Here is a 16,391-nt window from a genome sequence, read left to right on the forward strand (position 1 = left end):
TTCAGCCTTTATTTTAAAAGAAAAATAGGAACTAATGGTCCCCAAGATTGAGAGGTTTAAACAGCTAATTTTAAATTGTGTTCTACTTTTCTTACTAAAAGTAAAAGAAACATAGTACCTTTAAAATATCAATGTTTGCTAACCTCCCTGGTTTCGAATCTATTATTCAAATAGTGTTAATGGCTGCATAATATGAGCATAAGTTTAGATCAGTAACATCAATGTATGAAATTAAATCCAAGCCCATCATATGATTAATTTTATTTGGAGAGTCTAATTGGAGAAACTCTAGTAGAAAATCCCCTCTAAATTATATGAATTGAAAATAAGGGGAGGGGGACCTTAAAGGACTTCTCAGAAATAATATCAAAATTATAATAATTATTTTAGAAAAGACAATCTATTACATTTCCTCTACCACCCACCCTATTCCTTAAAACTATTGAAAGGTTTCCCATTCCGCTTAGAATGAAAGTCAAAACACCTTAACGTATCCAACCAACCTCTGTGTGGCTTGGCTCTTATCTACATTTCCAGCTCCATCTTACATCATGGCTCTACATTGCTTTTTCTGGAGCAGAAAATTTTTGGCATGTGCTTTCTCACCCCAGGGCCTTTACACCTGCTTTTTCCTCTGCCTGCAGACACTTGTGCCCTATCTTTGCCTATTTAACTAATACTCATCATTTAGATCTCAGCTCAAGTATATAGGACGTTTTCCCTGGCCTCCTTGTCTAGCTGCCTTATTATGTCTTCTCAAGTAATCTATACATTTCTTTTTCAGTTTTCATGTCTCTTCCACTAGCTATTTGGTTCATGAACATGGCTGTATTTTATTCCCAGTCCCTATCACATTGTAGGCACTTTATACATATTTGTTGAAAGAATTAATAGTGATACTTAGCATTTATTGAGTGCTAACTTTATTTCAGGCTTCTGTGTTATCTCATCACAAGAACAGACCTGTCTTTTAGAAAATATGAAGTAAAGCAAAGGAAGAAGAAAGAAAAATAAATGAATCTAATTAAGTATCCTTGAGGAAGAATTTTGTATCTTGTAAAGTTTTGCATATTTACTTCTTACTTTGGTTGAATATAAAAGATACCCAGGAGTCTGGAATTTGCATCAAAACTATTTAAACTCTTAAGCTTATAAAACTGAGCAAAGATTCTAATGATGGATTTTTAGAAGATATATTTGGCATTTTCTGCTTGTAATTGGATTAGAATTACAAGCAGCTCAATTTTTTCCACACATTTCTTAACTTCTATCCTTGATCCTATACTAAGTCAGAAAGCCCAAGGTAGCAAGAGGAAGATGCATTTTTAAAGAATGTATTATAATTTAGGCCTTTGTTTTTTGGAACCTAATGAGAAGTTTGCTTTGGGTTTTGATTTTTAATTTCTCGTATGTATTCTATTTTAGGGTGCCTGTTAGATATGCCCCCATACAGAGCTACTTCTAATTTTAAGAGAAGAAAGTGTAGAAATTAAGATTTATAGAAGGTTATAAGTAGAAGGGGCTATAGAAATGGTCTGTTAAATGACTCTCATTTACAGATGAAGAAATGGCTACCCAAGGAGCATATGTGCTGGAAGAGTGGTGAGAACTCTGGTTTTCATACCTCCTTCCCAGCGTCCATTCCCAACCACACATGGTCATGGCGAAAGACTAGGGTCAGATCCAGTGTTGAACCTTACTTGTACATCAAAACTGGTTTTCTCCTTGATCCGGCTTAAAGATACAAAGATGAAAAAAAATCACATCTTGAAAATACATGGGTTTTATACAGACACCATCTAATAACATAAGCATTTCAACTTTCAAATTTATTTTCCTTGAATTTTATTTATTTATTTATTTTTACATTGTAGAGAAGGTACCACTTTCTATCTAAATGGCATCTATACAGCAGAAAGAGCTCACAGAGCTTGGGCATACACATATATATGCTCAATTCCTGGCCCCTCCATTTATTAGCTAAAACCTCCCTTACTCTTAGAAACTTAAAAACTTGAAATATTACTTACACTTAGAAGTTTGTAATTGAATTAGAATTAGGTGTCTTTATTTACAAAATCAAAATATTAGTACCCATTTCATAGACTACCTGAAATATTTTTTGGGGAAGCCAATATACAGAAAAATATGTTGTTTTTTTTTAAGAATAAAATACTTCACAGATTGCTGTGAGAGGAATTGATGATATAACAGTACCTAGCATATAAATGCTGTATGCTAAATCTTAATTTCCCTTCCTTCTAAAACTATTAGAGCCACTCAGGTCAGCTTGGGTGAGTTTGCTTTGCATCCTACAGAGGCAGGCTATTTGAGATCTTTTAAGAAGACACCAATGGAAATATTTCATGTCAGTGTTACCTGACATGGAACAATTATTGAGAAATTTTTATATTGAATATTTATAAGATGACCCCTATAGTGATGGCTGCTGTAAAGGACAAGAAATCATGCATGTGCTGTGATTGAAAATTGCTGCTTGCTGGCACACCAAACTTTTGTTAATGTATTGATGGAGAGTATTTGCATACTAGGTTGAAAGTTCTGTCGGCTTAATAGATTTGACTATCAACCAGAAAATCACAGATTTTTAGTACAAACCAGCAAGTCAAATTCAGTCTGCCTCATGAAGCATATTAAATTCTTCAAAAGGAGGCAATTGCTACATGACATTTGAAGAATATACCACTTCAAGCTACAATGTTGTTTCAAACCTGCAGATTCTGGCTTTTTCCACATAGAACCTATAGCTTTAGGGGAAGGCAGAATGTAGTGGGATAATTAACTCTATCTTCCTCTAGTTTCCAGGACCATGAAGAAGGAGCTGAATTAGATTCCAGGTGCCATAGTGTTGTTGAAAAACCATTGAACTCCGAATCTTGGGTTTTCTCCTAGCACTATATAACATTGGACAAAAATGCCTTTCATCTTCAGTTCTCAGTTATCCTATATAATAAAAGCCTAATATGTATAAACTGATGAACAAAAAGATAGATACAGAGACAGTAAAGCATCAAACAGACTTTCAAATTACAGGGGGAAAGTTAGAGAGAGGTGGGGGAGATAAGAAATCAAACTAAGGACTTGTATGCATGCATATAAGCATAAACAATGGACGCAAAACTCTGGGGAGTGAGGGCATGTATGGGTGTGGGGTGAGGGGGCAATGGTAAGATATGTACACATATAATACTTCAATAAAAAAAATAAAAGAGTAATATGCAAATTAAAAAAAAAGCCTAATATGCTAGGTATCCGGTGGTCCCGTCAGCCATTCAACCAATAAAAGTGTAATATGCTAATGCCGCTCAACCGCTGGCTATGACGTGCACTGACCACCAGGGGGAAGACAGTCGACCAGTCACTATGACGTGCACTGACCACCAGGGGGCAGATGCTCTGACAAGTAGGTTAGCTTGCTGCTGGGGTCCAGTTGATTGGGACTGAGCGAGATGAGCAGGACATGCCCTGGAGCCCTCCCGTGGTCCCTCCCCTGCTGGCCAACCTCCCACGTCCCACCCTGGCCCTGATCGTGCACCAGTGGGGTCCCTCACGCTGGCCTGTGCCCTCTTGCAATCTGGGACCACTCAGGGGATGTCAGGGAGCCGATTTCGGCCCTATCCCGCAGGCCAGGCAGAGGGGCCCCCCTGGTGCACGAATTCATGCACTGGGCCTCTAGTCTTATTAATAAAATCATAGAACTGGAGTAGACGCTCATTAAAGGAATAAAATTCTGAGTCAGCCTCACTAGGAAGATATTTTGCCAACAGTCATAGTGGTCCAGCACCTGGATCTCATTGTTCTATAAGGTAGTCTATAGTATGTTTGTGTACATGTTACTCTTCTTCCACATAACTCACTTTAAAGCTTTTAAAGACATCATTTTCACCCCACCTCCCCCCTACACACACACTTGTATATTCTAGGGCAAATATCCTTATTACTCCACATACTGATGTGGTTTCGAGTTATTTTACCAAACTGGTGTGTCCTCTGGTTAAACTCCCACCGCTCATGATCCCCTGTCAGCTAGATTCCTTGACTTTCCATCATACTCTTTACAGAAATTTTTAAGGACAAAGGATGGAGGCCACAGCTTCTTAGCTGTAGATCTATCTTAGGTTCAACATTTTGTCCACAAGAGGTCTTAAAACAACGATCTACTACTCTGGAAAGCTCTTATCAAAAAGAAAATACATTTTGTTTGGGATAACTTACTTTTTAAAAAATCCTGGGAGAGAGGCTCCCAATTATTTTCATTTTCTTTGTTAATTATTCATAACTTACGTAGTCCATCATCTCTATTAGAATTTTCTCTAGAAATTGACATCAAACTCATTGATTTGTAGGCTCATATACCCAAATTTTCTCTCTTCTCTCTCTCTCTCTCTCTCTCTCTGTTTTTTTTTTTTTTTTTTTTTTTGAGTACCAGTACAATGTTTTCCCAGGTCTATATTCTGGATTTTTCTCATTCATTTTTTTTTCCATAGTAAGAGGACCCAAAATGGTCCTGTTCATCCTTTTCCTGACTTGACTTTTTTCAAAGTCCCTAAATGCTTTTTAAAAATTATCTCTAAATCCCTTTTAGTGAAAGGATGCAAAACTAGTCCTCCAGGAAGTCTGAATCTGAATGCCTTTGAGTAGGGGATCCACTCTCCAGTCCACCCAGTTTTCGTTAAGCTTTCTACTTTCTTAACCTAGCATTTCCACATAATTATGCTACTGGACTGATTCATGAAGTGTTTTGAGTTTGCAACTCCTGTTAGTTTTACCCCTTTCAACTTGAAGGTTATTTTCCTTCTTAGTGAAGAAGGAATCACAAAAGGAGTTGCTGCCAAAGATTTCCTGCCTTTGCTCAACTATGCTCTCCTAACTGTTCAGAATTGTTCCTGCTTATTTTATCCTAGTGACCAGGTGCATGGATCTATGCACATTGAAAGGAAATTAATTAGAGGGTGGCCAGTGGGGCAGGCCTGGGGGAGATGGCCCGAGATGGGGCAGACACTCCCTAGAGTCAACCTACTATAGTACCTCCCCAGCACCATGGCTTGAAGGGCATCTGCGGAGTGAGTGGGGTCCCTCTGGCAGGTGGGGTACCTCAGCCTGGCCTGCAGGTATTGGGCTAAAACCAGCTCTCTGACATCCCCCAAGGGATCCTGAATTGTAAGGGCGGTTCTCGGGTGACCCATCCCAGAATCGGGCTCCCTCCTCTCTGGTTCTGGGTGCATCATCCAAGAATCTCTACTGCCAAGTCACCACAGCTCGGCAGTTCCTGCATTGCATGTCATAGCTACTGGTCAGACAGTCAGATGGTTGCTTAGCCTTTTATATATACATCTAGATAATAGCAGCAATAACAACAGCAGTGTATTCTGAACATACTACAACCTAGGCCCTGTGTAGGGGATATGGAAATGAATAAGACCTGTTCCAATCTCAAATTCTTGGTACAGTGTAGGGGAATGATATATAAAACTACACTTACAATGTGATGTGTACAATGTAGTAGTTTTGCACATGGACTCAGAGGCCACACTGCCTAGTTTCAAATCCTCTTTCCAACACCTAGTAACCATTTAATCACACAAAACATTTTTAAATTGCTCTGTGCTTGTTTCCTCATCAGTGAACTGGGGATAATGGTAGTAATGGTAGATAATGGTAGAGCTGATGTGGAGATTAAATAGTTAATGCATATAAAATATGTAGAACACTACTTGGCATGTATAAGATCCTAGTCAGTGTTTGCTATCATTTTTTATTATTGAAGTATGTGTAATTAGAAAACATTATCTGACCCTCTTCGTGCCCCCTATAACCACTCCCATGTATTAGAAGTTCCTTTTCTTTACTATAGCACTCTATGCATAGTATTCCTTTTTTAAAAATATATTTTTATTGATTTCAGAGAGGAAGGAAGAGGGAGAGATAAATAGAAACATCAATGATGAGAGAGAATCATCAGCTGCCTCCTGCACACTCCACACTGGGGATCAAGCCAGCAACCAGGGCATATAGGCTGACCGGCAATTGAACCATGACCTTCTGGTTCATAGGTCAACACTCAACTACTGAGCCACGTCGGCTGGCCAGTATGCCTTTATTGAATCAAGCCCTTTTAAATTGTATACTGTCAAGCAATACTGCTTTCCTCACATTTTTATTGATTTTTCTTCTTTCATTTCCCCCCAGAATTGAAGTTGAAAGAATTTCGCATCATCCTTGAGACATCTTCACTCTTCTGCTCCTTCTGCAACACACAGACTCCGACCTATATTTCCCCAAAACACTGTGAAACCTGCATATGTGGAGTACACATGTCCCCACCGTGGCTCCCACAAACCAAAAAAATAGGGGTGTTCTTCCTAGGGTACCACCAGTTTAACCCCAAAAAAACATTACACTTGCTACTTATGGCTTCCAGCAAGACACATAACAACATCTCAAAAACATTTTGTTTTTAAAGAATTCAATGTTTCCTTATGGATCCGAATGAAGCTCAGGGAATCAGTCCCAGTCATTGTTTATTCCATCATCTGAGAGGTAAAATGTTGTTAGGATTGACTATAAATTCTCAGATTGTTCTTGGACTAGAAAGAGATTTTCTGCACAAGTCCAGATCCTTGGCGTTACTCATCATTATGGCTTTCTTCTGTGGTTATTTATTTTATAAATTGTGTTTTCTAGCAATAAAATCTACAAGACACCCAATGGCATAATTCTTTCCTCACTCATTTTCATCCAAGTCTTTTCTACCTGCAGGTTGATGCAGTTCTCTACTGGCATCCTCTTTCTTGACATACTCTGTTTTACTTCCACTGCTTTCATTATATATATATTGATTTTGAGCAAAGTTTACCTTTTCATTGTCATAGTCTAATCATGATGGTTAACATGTCAAACACCAGGAATACTTCAGAATAATTCTTTCTTCCTTGGTTGAATGCTCCGTTTCAATTTATTGCCCAAATATTGCTCATTGATATCTATGTGTTGGACGGTACATTTATTATTTATGATACATTTCCTGTTACTTGATAACTTAAGTACTTATTTCCTACTGTTCACTATTGAGCATAAATAGCTTCTTCTCTACAATTTTGGGCCTTTTCCTCTCTCCCAAGTGTCATTTTATCATCCTTATAACCTGGTTAGAAAGTGTCTGCTAAGATCATTGTTTCCAGAGCATATCATTCGTTACCAAGAGTCCTTTATTCAGGAAGTGTTTATCATGTTTCAGAAGGGCAACCCTGTTCCTTGACCCCATATACTTCTAAGGTTCTTAACTTCCTTATTGCCTATAGCCTATTTCTCCACTCAGTCTCAGTTATGCATGATCATTACCCTTAGCCTTGATGGAAACCATACTATCTCAATCCCAAATATCTCAGAGCTCCATCTCCCATCCCTTCATTTCAATTCTTTCTTCCATCTTCAACCTTGTCAAAACATGTAATTCATGGATCCTAATTATTCTCATTCCTGAGGATAAAAGAAAGGCTTCTCTTCTCTCCTTTCTGGGACAGGATTCCATAACCCATTAATATAACCATGCTCTAGCAATTGATCCTAATTCATTTTATCTAATTCTCTTTGTTGTTTTTCTTGGCAAAGCCCAAGGCTGGAACCTTCTCAAATCAAGCAGTTAAAGTTCATCAGGAAAAAAAAAAATCAAATATGCATCCAGAATTTTGTTTCATTTTAAATTCAGGATTATAAATCTCAAATCTGCCTAACAACCCTTCTATATTATCTGATGAGCTCATATTTCTACTCCACCAATGACAAAGACTCTGTGACAAAACTTTGGACAGGCTCCTCTGAGCCCTTTTGTTACTAAGCTCTGACCTCACACTTCCTTTTTGTCTCAGTCCAATTTTAGGAAGAATCTTACTGAGTCACTTTAGCAAAAACTCACCATCTTTGGTATATGATCACCTTCAATATCTAATCAAATCCCTCATCCCTCTACTCTTGATATCTTATCACCATGGCCTGACTTCAGCAAAAATGATGTCAAGTTGTCTTACCCTTACCCTTGATGATTTTTCTTAGTAATTTTCTATCCACTGATAACCACCTTCATACTTGGCTATACATCCTCACTTGTCCTTGTTGGAATCTGAGGTGAGTGGATCTCTCACTCCTACTGAAAACCCCCATTTCAGTAGTCCCTCTCAAATAGTAAGTCTTCCTTAATATTTTTAACAAGTCATAATTTTTTTGACACAGATGACATATTTCATACTTTCTTTGCAAACTCCCACATCCTTTCTTCTCCCCTTGCTCTTAGCTGATCATCTGGACTCGCACTTCACTTAGAATATAAAAGCTTTGGTCACTCAAAATGCATTCCCCTCTACCACCAAATCTACACACCTCCTGCTTCTTCACCCATCTTTTCCCCTGTTACAGTGGTGAAATGTCCCTTCTCCTAGAAAAAATCAGTCCTGCCATCTGTGTTCCAAATTCCATCCCTCTTCCCTGTCAAAAGCTCACTTCTTCCTCATTCTCTTTCTCTTCAATCAATAAACGATTTTTTTTATGAATGGATTACTCCCATCACTGTTAACATACTCCAGAATCCTCCATATTGGAAAAAAAAGAGAAAGATATCTCCTTTAGCTCCATCTCAACTCCAAAGCTTCAATACCATATGCTTTCTTTGATGACCAAACTCCTCAAAAATTTGTCTAAACATGAGCTCTATACTTCCTTACCTCCCAATCATCCCTCAGCCCTTTCCAATGTAACTTCTACTTCCAGTATTCCATATATCACCAGTGAAAAATTAATTCAAAATTCCCTTTTCTATTCTTATTTAACCTCTAAGCAATATTCTGCACAGTTCACTATTTTCTCCTTTCTGAAATAGCCTCTTTCTGCAGTTTCTGAGACACCATGATCTCCCTCCAAACCCTCCCCGCCCCCCACCACTAATTCTTTGGATATTTCTCAGTTTCTTCTTTGGCATACCTTTAAATGTTAACATTTCTCAGATCTCTAGCTCAGGACTCATTTTCTTTCTGTATAGGTTTCTCTTAGGTGATTTTTTTTCTGGAAAAGAAGGAAATGTCTTTAAATACTATCTATACAATGACAACTCACAAATTTATGTTTCCAACACAGACCATATCTCTGAGCCCTCCATAGATGTTTAAAATCTACATGTCCAGAATTTAACTTTTGCTCTTCCCATCCCATCAAGTATTTCCATTCCTCTGTATTCTTTGTCCATATTCCCCTTCACAACAACCAGGAAATTGTAGTCTCCTCCTCCTGACTCACCACCCACAGCCTATCCATCTCCACCTGCTGACAATTCTATTTCCACTATATATTCAAATCTTCTCATCTTAACAAAACCCCTTAACCTCCCATTCCAGGCCATTGGCATATCTTTACTTGGCCTCTATAGTAATTTAATTTAGTTCCTTGTTTATTCATTTTGCTTGGTCCAATGTATTTTGCATATGGTATCCGGAATGTTTGTAAAAAATATCTGACCATATCAATTCTCCGTTTAAAACCCTACAACGATACTCCCTTATGCTTAGAAATAAACTGACATTCATCTACAATTTATGCCCTCTTTAACCAGCTCATGAGCTTACCTTGCTGCACTCACTCTGGCCTTCTTTTACTTCTTCAAGCATAGAATAATCTTGCTGTGTCTTGAACACTCCTCCTACATAGTCTGTGTGTGGTGGCTTTGTTCAGCAGGTCTCAGATTACAGACATTTTTTCTCAGAGGTATCATTATCATCTTTAATACACTTATATATTTTATTTGCTTGCTACTTATTTTCCCCCATCTCCTATCCAGAGTAGAAGCTCCATGAAGGCAAAGATAATGTCTCTCATTCACAAATGAAGATATACCCAATTACCAAAGTGTCTGGTACATGATATATTCAATAAGAATTTGTCCAATGATTGAATTAATAAATTTTAGCTAACAAGGTCTCTAGTGCTTCTTTGATTCCCATGTTAATCTCTGTGAAGTTCAGAAGTATGATTCTGTAGATTGGTGTGAGATTTCCATGTTAATTATTAATTTGTGTCTTCTCACACTTGACCATTAGACATGGTAAATCAAGGGAATCCCTATTCCTTGACCTCCAAAGAATATTACTAAAACAGTGTCTTTTTACGTGCCTACCTACCTTATCATCTCTTGGAATTCTCACCATCTAAGTCAATTTATATTTTTCTCTTTCAAAATCCACTTTACAGCTTATTATCGCTAATGAAAGTGTAATGAAAAGAAGAAGAAATCTAATTATGGTATATAATTTTGTTCCCACTGAATAAAAAAATCAGAAACAGCTAGCCTATTTAGGCTACATATTCTTTGAAAATTAGAAAAAAAAATGAGGTGGAATAAAGTACATGTTGTAATAACCATTACAAGGTAGAACCCATAGATCTCTATATCTTATAGAAATTCAAGGATTTTAATATGAAATATGTAATAATAGATTATATCTTAAGTACTTTCATGGAAATGTTCTTTTCTAAAATGACAATTATTTTTATATGTATTGCCATTTCAATAGTTTAATGTGTATATAAATAGAACATGAACTTTAGTGGTAACTGGCATTGGTGTTATTTTTCTCACAGTCTTAAAAAACATTCAGAACTATCTGTGGTCAGTGTGACTTAGTTGCTTGAGCACCATCCCTTGCACCAAGAGGTCACCGGTTTAATGACAGTCAGGGGACATGCCCGGGTTGTGGGCTTGACCCCCAGTAGTGGGGGTGCAGAATGCAGCTGATAGATGTCTTTCCTTCATTGATGTTTCTATCTCTCTCTCCCTCTCCCTTCCTCTCTCTCTAAAACTAATAAAAACATTAAAAAAAACATATTCAAAGCTAAAGGTTTACTTGCAAAACATCTGCATCATGACAAGAATTCAGTATGTAGGGTGGGGCAAAAGTAGGTTCCAATTTTTTGTATGGAAAATGACACAGTAATTCATAAATAATAATATAAGAATAAACTGTTTCACATACTCCCAACCGTAAACCTACTTTTGCCCCACCCAGTATTTAATAACATTTCCTTCAGGATTATAGCAACCTATGATTAGAATTATTCAGGTATTAAGATTATTAAGTAATATGAGAGTTGAAAGAAAAATCAGTATATTGTTTAAAATTTATTCAAATGTTCAATTTTAATAGGGAGACATGCATAAACAACATAGAGGTAAATTAAGAACTGATCCCTCACTTTATTAAGTATAGATAGAAATGCATGGACACCTTAACTCTTTGCTGTGGCCAGTCTAAATTAATTCACAAATGGAGCACATTTTTTCCCAATAGGAAAAAAAAAGTGAATCAGCTGAAAGATAAAAAAGAGAAAGAGAAGAATAAACACTGAAATAAACACTGAAGCCGAAACTAAAGTAACTGAAGTGAAAATGTTTTCATAATGAACTTTTATGTTTAACAAGCCCAGACACTTGGAACAGTGTGAGCTACATTAAACCCTTTTATGAAAAGATTATGTTTTGTATGATGAGTGTTTTAATATAAGTATGGCACACAGCGTAAAGTACAACTACATTTAACTCAAAGTAATTACAAGAATTCAGGCAAAATTATTTTCTCCTGTACTGTCACATTGATATGGGAAAAAAAATAATTCTTCTGGAACCTTTCACCAACACGTCTCTGTTTCAATTATTTTTGGCAGTATATATTGCGTCTCTGCCTCAGCTACCTTTTATATCGACAGTTGGTAGCACAAGCCTTGTAATGTACAAAGGGTAGCAGCTCTTCAGCCAATCTGTGATAAAAGGGAAAAAAATGAAATCACTATGGAAACTGCAGGAAGGATCTAAAAGCTCTCTTTATAAAGTAAACGTCTGATGTTTGTGACTGCAGGGGTAAAAAATTCATAAATCTGTATGATGCTATCATTTCTGATTTGTTATCACTGCAAATGCCAACTGGAAGCCGCCTGACCTTCGCTTCATTAAGTGCGGTCTATTCAGAAAGAGTTACTATTCAGCAGGAGGAGGGAGACGTGGTCTGCCGAGAGGTCGGGGGGTTTAAGGGAACAGTGTGAGATTGAGAGAAGAAACTAATTTGCTTAGAATGTTTCCTTTCTTTTCTCATTTGATTGTCTCTTTCTTTTAAATCATGGTGACTTGATGGAATCAGGCACACGGCTTGTTCTGCTTTGTGTTTTATTTTGCTTTGTTTTTCATTCAGAAATGGAGCAAATCTCAGACCTAAATTCAACTTAGAAAAGTATGTCTGTCTTTGATTTTGAATTGGGGGATGGGGGGGAGATACAGGGAACAAAAACAAAAATGTTAACCTTCTCTTTTCAATCAAAGAGCAAATAAACACTAGGGAGAAGTCATTCTCGTTTCAGCACCCTGGACCCCCAGGCGGAACAGAATGAAGGTGGTGGTGACTATGCAAGCTCTGGTGAATCTGCTCAGACAGCAGACAGCAGCAGACACCTGTGTCATGGAGAAATTGCAGGATATTCAGTTCTCAGAAGTTAAGTGACTTTTAACAAACAGTCGTATGGTTGTTTAAATAGGGAGCTTTATATTTGATATTAGTTCACCTGTGGAGGAGGGACTGTGGGCTCAAGAAGACACTGAAAAATTCTCAAATGTGAAATTCTACAAATCCAAGAATAGCCTTAATTCAGAGGAAGATGAATATTTAAGTAAGTAGACCAGTTTCTTGCTGCCACACCTATTTCTGCAATGTTTATAATTGAATACTGCTTCATTGGTTAGAATTTCAGGCAATAGAAACTGTGGCTTTGTTTTTTTTTAAGTTTATGGCAACTTTATTAGAGTTGTAATGCATTGAAATGTCAAAGATTGATGTGCATGGTAATTGATTTTATATCGTCATGCTGTATTTAGACAATTATAAACATTGCTAATCTAATGTTTCAGGGTACTTACGAACAATTAGCAATTCTGCTCTAGCATCTCAAACACACTTTTGATGATAAATAATAGACTGAGATAGGTTCTATAAATCCTAAAAGGGATGTTGTGTAAATGATGATTAGAAAAAAAATTTTTTTGAGCTTTTTTCCCCCAGTGAAATGATGAAGGCTTTGAAATAAAAACACAAGTATTTACAAAAATTCAGCACAATTAGCAGGGAGGATGCTTTGCTTTATGTTAATACGCTTGTTTAATAGAAAAGGATATGACAGCCACCATGCTAACTTTATTGAACTTCTACTACTTACTACTAAAGACTAACGTACCTGCTTGTACAGCCTTTTCAATTTCCAGTGCTTTCCCTCATGTTAGAAGAGTGTTAATGGTCAGTGATGCAGAGTCAAATGCAAGTGTGTGTTTGGCCACCCAAACATAAGTACTGCATACTTTCATTGGAAAATATTTAAATGCCTCATACATACTGACTTCAGAGATGTTTTTTGTGCATATAATGAAAACCAATTATCTGTGGAGAAAACTTGACTGGGTGGAAGGAAATTAAATTGGTTTTTAAAGACTTCCTTAAACAGCAGTAGCTCGGAGAAGCTCCAATAACATTTTAGCTTTAGGATTATAATGACTTTGCTATGTTAATAAATCATGCTTTATCCTGATTTTTATCAAAAGATTTGGATGGGAAGATGGCACATGGCAGAAGGAAAAGGAAAGAGCATTTTCAAGCTAAAGTTTTGCAGGTATCAGACCACTATCTTAATGCCGGCAAAACCCTGGAAACAGCTATTAGAGAAAATAGATAGGTCCAGATTCACTTAAAAAAAAAAAAAAAGGGAAACAGGATAATATATATCTACTAACAAAACTTCCAAATTGTAATTCTTGAAAGAAATAATTCATGTTCTAGAATATTCTATGAGGTACAAAATAAATGTAAGGAAATCTTTACCAACTTTTTTGCCTAATTTCCTTCTGGGAGTTTCCCAATGTCTATGACATGCTTTGAGTATCAGCTCCATGTTAACTTTTTTTATTGTGCTATAAGTCTGAGACCACTAGAGGGGATTTATGGAGACATGGAAAACATATAGTTCCATTTATGCATGAAATGATACAAAAACTTTACCTTTGTTACTATTCAAAATGTTAGCATTCTAGTCTCTGCATGTATGTTCTCAGAATTGACTTCCAGCAGCTATTATAGAATAAGAAAGGCAAAATATTCTATTATTACCTCAAAATAGCTGATTGTTTACTAATTGATGAGTAAAATATTTCATTGAGCTTTTCTTAAACCACATATTTACCTAATTTAAACTGTGAGCAAGTTGATCAAGAGAGACTCTAATATATATATATAAAATTGTGCTTCAGTGAAGAGATTGATAGGGAAAATAAATGCTTTTCCTTCTATTAATTGTCAAATGAGGAATGTATTTAATATTATTGTAGGTGTTTGAATGGTGTAAAATAGCCCCCAATATTTTCCACTACATTTTCACTGTCTTCTCTGAATAGTGTCCTTAGAGGTAATGTTTTCATTAGTAGCATACCTTATCCTGGATCTTAAACATTGAAAAGTTTGAGTTTATGTATTTTATTTCATATATTTTAATTTATATCTCTCATGTTTTCTAATCAGTGATGTTACATGATCAGATTTTGAACATTTCTGTTTTGAATGTAATCATGCTAATGCTTTCCTCTCACACCCAGCAGAAATTTCACCTCCCCTATCTCTCTCTCCAACTCCCAAGAAAGTAAAGTTCTGTGGAATAAGTCACCGGGGATTCTCTTCCTTGGCACTAAATCCCCTTGTCCAAAGGAGGTCTCAGAAGTAGTTCACGGTTTTGCATTATTTTCTTTCTATTAGAATCACATTGTCATTCTGCCATAAGCTTCTAAATTGCAGCCAGCCCAAATCTCGCTTCCACATGAGCTTTCACTCTCAACCAGTATCCACTCTCTCATCTCAAATTGGCCCACCGAGATGAGACAAAAACTTTTCATTAGAATTTTAATATGTAATCCAAGCCATTTATAGATTATGCACAGAGGTGATCTCCTCTGTATTTAATAACTGTGTGGAGAACTTAGATAATGTTTAATTCGGTGGAGAGACTATTTTTAACTTTTCCTGGAGTCAGGTTACCTGCAATGTTCCCAGAGAGTCTCTTAGAAGTTCTGTAGGCATGAGGTTTATTGTGTGAATGAGTAACTGACTGTGTCTGTAGCAAATCCTGGGGGGGAAATTATAAAAACTGAAATATTCTGTAATAAAAAGAAGATTTTTTTTTCTGTTCACATTGCTTCTGGGAAACCTGATTTCATGTCTCTCAATTCAAGCTAAGTGGGTGAAAAGAGATGAATACCCAGTGGAGTGCCCGGGGAATTAGCCTACCTGTTAATGAGTGTGCCCCTAACCTCATGTGTTTAGTCCTTAAAAACTCAGCACATAAAGCAGTGGGTTGTTGTTTTTCAAGAAACAGTTGGCGCTTTATGTTGGATTTATGCTTGGCATGAATTATTTGGCAAATTGGGCACTGAGGTATGAATTATAAACTTAGGGCTCTCTAATAGGCTTTAGGGGTGTTCTTAGAGAAAACCATCTTTGTAGGGATTTCACCAAAAAACTTGATTGAGAAAAAAAGGAAGGTCTTTTTCCCTGCTCATGAAACAACAACAAAACAACATGTGCCTTGCAAAAATACCGATACCCATTTGCGCGCGCGCGCGCGCACACACACACACACACACACACACACACACTTTGCAGGAGTGTGTCCTGTCTCTTATTGAAACATGCACGTGACTCTCATTAATGTTGATAACCCTCTGCACATGCCACCAAAAATAATGGACCCCCAACTGTGAGAACTGTCTGTATTCAAACATGGTAAGAGCTGAGTATTTAAAATCTGTTTGGCACACCAAGCTTGGTTTTCTGAAGACAACAGAAGTTGGACAGAAAGATCAAAGAAGAAGAAAAAAAAAATCAAAAGCACCATGAAAGATAATGACATCTGGATGGGGCCTGGATAATGCTCTAATTAAATGTACTTACACCTAAGTCTTATCACATGCTTGGGAGTGAGAGCTTCGATGCCCCTTTAAACCACAGCATTACCGGCAGCCATGGGAGCCTTGTATGGGAACTGTTACCTCTGCTGGGACCAGCTCTGTTCTGTATGTGTACCTGTACTCTGTCCTCTACCTTCTTGCTCTTTTACTGAATGGGTTTCTGCTATGTTGCTATTAAGAAGATCGTGATAAATTAGGTTATCCCTACAGCTTCCAAAGATATGTATGTTCTTTAAAATGGGTTTGAAAAAAATCAGCTTATCACTTAGATAAAGTAGGCTACAAGATTCTCTCGTTTCATTGCTGGCTCATAGGTTAAGATACGTTTAGGAAGAAAACTTGT

This window comes from Eptesicus fuscus, chromosome 7 (assembly GCF_027574615.1).
Source record: "Eptesicus fuscus isolate TK198812 chromosome 7, DD_ASM_mEF_20220401, whole genome shotgun sequence".
Classification (NCBI taxonomy): Eukaryota; Metazoa; Chordata; class Mammalia; order Chiroptera; family Vespertilionidae; genus Eptesicus; species Eptesicus fuscus.